General features: G+C 52.2%; 1 protein-coding gene across 1 annotated transcript in view; it reads right to left on the bottom strand.

Annotated features, from left to right (window-relative positions):
- The window catches only part of plxnb3 (plexin B3), a 38,855-nt gene extending 34,607 nt beyond the window's left edge, over nt 1-4,248 (bottom strand). Inside the window, exon 1 of the mRNA XM_070839459.1 lies at nt 4,183-4,248. The gene's annotated coding sequence lies outside the window, so the exon portion shown is untranslated. The remainder of the gene's footprint in view (nt 1-4,182) is intronic.
- Between the last annotated feature and the right edge of the window lie 211 nt (nt 4,249-4,459).

Genomic DNA, 4,459 nt, shown 5'->3' with positions numbered 1-4,459 from the left:
CCTGAACCCTCCTGGACCCCCCCTGGACCCTCCTGGACCCCCTGAACACTCCTGAACCCTCCTGGACCCCCCCTGGACCCTCCTGCTCCACTAAATTACACGTCTGGTTCTTATTCATTACGTTGTCATGACAACAAACACAAAGACAACAGCTGGACAGGAAGACAACCTCGAAATGCTGCTGCTGCCGGCGAGGACATTTAATACAGAAGGCAGTGAGGAAGAGGAGGATGAAGACAAAGAAGAGGAAGAAGAGGAGGAAAAGGAGGAGGAGGAAGAGCAGGATGATGAAGAGGAAGAAGAGGAGGATGAAGAGGAGGCTTCCTGTCTAACAGGCGTGAACGAGTTCCATTATGTTCATGAAAGCAGAATTTTACAAGATTAAAATGAGGCTTTGGGCGGGGGGGGGGGGAGAGAAACAGGAGGAGGATCCTTCATTCAACTACAGCAAACTGTTCCCCTCACAACAAAACCAGGACCAGGACCAGGACCAAGACCAAGACCAAGCCAAGAACCAGGACCAGGACCAGGACCAGGACCAGGACCAAGACCAAGACAAGAACCAGGACCAGAAACAGGACCAAGACCAAGACCAGGCCCAGGACCAGAACCAGAACCAGGACCAAGACCAAGACCAAGACCAGGACCAGGACCAGAACCAGGACCAGGACCAAGACCAAGACAAGAACCAGGACCAGAAACAGGACCAAGACCAAAACCAGGACCAGGACCAAGACCAAGACCAAGCCAAGAACCAGGACCAGAAACAGGACCAGAACCAGAAACACGACCAAGACCAAGACCAAGAACAGAACCAGAACCAGAACCAGAACCAGGACCAAGACCAAGACCAAGCCAAGAACCAGGACCAGAAACACGACCAAGACCAAGACCAGAACCAGAACCAGAACCAGAGCCAGAACCAGGACCAAGACCAAGACCAAGACAAGAACCAGGACCAGAAACAGGACCAAGACCAAGACCAAGACCAAGACAAGAACCAGGACCAGGACCAGAAACAGGACCAAGACCAAGACCAGGACCAGGACCAGGACCAAGACCAAGACCAAGCCAAGAACCAGGACCAGAAACAGGACCAGGACCAGAAACACGACCAAGACCAAGACCAGAACCAGGACCAGAAACAGGACCAGGACCAGGACCACAACCAAGACCAAGACCAAGACAAGAACCAGGACCAGAAACAGGACCAAGACCAAGACCAAGACCAGGACCAGGACCAGAACCAGGACCAAGACCAGGACCAGGACCAGGACCAGGACCAGAACCAGGACCAGGACCAAGACCAAGACAAGAACCAGGACCAAGACCAAAACCAGGACCAGGACCAGGACCAGGATCAGGACCAAGACCAAGAACCAGGACCAGAAACAGGACCAGGACCAGGACCAGAAACACGACCAAGACCAAGACCAGAACCAGGACCAGAAACGACCAGGACCAGGACCAGGACCAGGACCAAGACCAAGACAAGAACCAGGACCAGAAACAGGACCAGGACCAGAAACACGACCAAGACCAAGACCAAGACCAGAACCAGGACCAAGACAGAACCAAGACCAGAAACAGGACCAGGACAAGGACCAGAACCAGGACCAGGACCAGGACCAGGACCAGGACCAGGACCAAGACAAGAACTAGGACCAGGACCAGGACCAGGACCAGGACCAGGACCAAGACCAAGACCAAGACCAGGAGCAGAAGCAGAACCAGGACCAAGACCAAGACAGAACCAAGACCAGGACCAGGACCAAGACCAAGACCAAGACCAGTCCCAGGACCAGTCCCAGGACCAGTCCCAGGACCAAGACCAAGACCAGGAGCAGACCCCCGTCACCTCCAGCTGAACACAAACCTCAGACTTCAGTAGAAGTAAAACAGGCTACAAATAAAATCAGTCACAGCTTCAAACTAATCTAAGTAAAAGTACTCTTTCTGGTTTTGGACTGATCATTTTAATGACTGCTGACTCAGCTGGAAACCAGACCAGGACCACACCAGGACCAAACCGACCAGATCAAGACCAGACCAGGACCAGACCAGGACCAAACCGACCAGATCAAGACCAGACCAGGACCAGACCAGCAGTTATGAGCTGAATATATGACCAAAGTCCTCAGAGGAATAAATTCCAGTTTTATAAATGAAAAGGAAAACAAGAACAAAATACAGTGACCAACAGAGACCAAACCAGGACCAGACCAGGACCAGACTGACCAGACCAGAACCAGACCAGGACCACACCGACCAGATCAAGACCAAACCAGGACCAGACCAGGACCAGACTGGCCAGACCAGGACCAAACCAGGACCAGACCGACCAGATCAAGACCAAACCAGGACCAAACCAGGACCAGACCGACCAGATCAAGACCAAACCAGGACCAGACCAGGACCAAACCAGGACCAGATTGACCAGATCAAGACCAAACCAGGACTAGACCAGGACCAAACCAGGACCAGACTGACCAGACCAGGACCAGACCGACCAGATCAGGACCAAACCAGGACCAGACCAGGACCAAACCAGGATCAGACTAACCAGATCAAGACCAAACCAGGACCAGACTGACCAGACCAGGACTAGACCAACCAGATCAGGACCAAACCAGGATCAGAATAACCAGATCAAGACCAAACCAGGACCAGACTGACCAGACCAGGACCAGACCAACCAGATCAGGACCAGACCAGGACCAAACCAGGATCAGAATAACCAGATCAAGACCAAACCAGGACCAAACCAGGACCAAACCAGGACCAAACCAGGACCAGACTGACCAGACCAGGACCAGACCAACCAGATCAGGACCAGACCAGGACCAAACCAGGATCAGACGAACCAGATCAAGACCAAACCAGGACCAAACCAGGACCAGACTGACCAGACCAGGACCAGAGCAGGACCAGACCAACCAGATCAGGACCAGACCAGGACAAGATCAGGACAGACCCTGGACTGTTACTCCACCATCTTCACTGTTAGAAATCACGGAGGACAGACAGACAGTCTCAGGAGGTCGGGATGCTTCGGTCCGGTTATGGACCTGATGAGTCCTCCAGAACTGGACCAACTCCTCTGGTGGAGTGATGGAGTTATCCATTCCAGATCAGACCAAATAACCCAAACTCATCATCAAGACCACATCTGGCAGTCACATCTGGATCAGAACCAGTTCATATCTGGACCAGAACCTGCTCCTTCAGACTGTGAGTTTTGGAAACACAGAGGGTCTCAGGTGTGTCCAGGTCCAGTCTCAGGTCTGATGCTGAGATCAGTGAAGTCCTGGACTTGTCTTAAGATGGACGTCATGACTGCTCCCCTCAGTGTAGGTTAGATTAGGCCCCGCCCCCTCCGTGTTACTGGACAGACCGTCAGAGACCGTCGTGCTGATATATCTGATGCTATAGAACGGGGGCGAGGGGTCATGGGTTTGTGATGTCATCACACCTTTCTGCTTCCTGTCTCAAACACACGGAGTCGTGTCGTCAGCATGGAGAGTAACGAGTGATTCCATTTCCTGTTACATCATAGTTCTATGACACTGATAAAGATTCTAAATACAAACACATGATGAGCTCATTAATTATCCACCACATACATGTAAAGTACAGTTAAAACTCCGCCTCCTTTCCACTGACACTGGACCAATCAGACGCTCCGCTCCGCTCACTCAGGACTTTCACTGTTTCAAGCTTTGAACCCCAACGGTCCTGAACACATCACACATGTCAGACAGAGGAGCAGCTGAAACAGCAGCGAGACGTTCGGGTGCTGCAGGAAACTGAGGTGTCTCTTTTCTCTGTCAGGGAACTTATTCACAGAGAGAGAGAGAGACAGAGAGTCAGTGTCTCTCGACCACTGATCTGATTCCTGCTCCGCTAATTAAATCACAGCACAATTAACAAGAGTCAGCTGTCAATCAAAGCCTCAACAGAGGGAGGGAGGGAGGGAGAGAGAGAGGAGACAGAGAAAGAGAAAGAGAGAGAGGGGGAAAGAGAGAGACGGAGACAGAGAGAGAGAGGGGGAAAGAGAGAGAGAGAGGGAGACAGGGAGAGAGAGAGAGTGAGAGAGAGGGAGACAGAGAGAGAGAGAGAGACAGAGAGAGAGAGAGAGACAGAGAGACAGAGAGAGACAGAGAGAGAGAGAGAGAGACTTACTTCATTGAGGAAACAGTCCGTTTTTCTTTCACTCCTCCAAAAACAAACGGCAAGAACTGAATGTAGCTGCACACCGGGCGAGAGAGGGAGAGGGAGAGACAGGGGACGAACAACTGCCGACAGACAGATGGAGGGGGGGGGGACAGGAGAGAGAGGCAGGGCGGGCGAGCAGCCGGCTGGATGGCTGTAATCCCATTATTGTGAACGACACATTGTTCTGAGAGGGAGAGGGCGAGAGACATTCAGACACAGAGAGAGAGGGAGGGAGAGAGAGAGA

This window comes from Pempheris klunzingeri, chromosome 11, assembly GCF_042242105.1.
Source record: "Pempheris klunzingeri isolate RE-2024b chromosome 11, fPemKlu1.hap1, whole genome shotgun sequence".
In the NCBI taxonomy this organism is placed as follows: domain Eukaryota; kingdom Metazoa; phylum Chordata; class Actinopteri; order Acropomatiformes; family Pempheridae; genus Pempheris; species Pempheris klunzingeri.
This window is presented reverse-complemented; position numbering and strand designations above follow the sequence as displayed.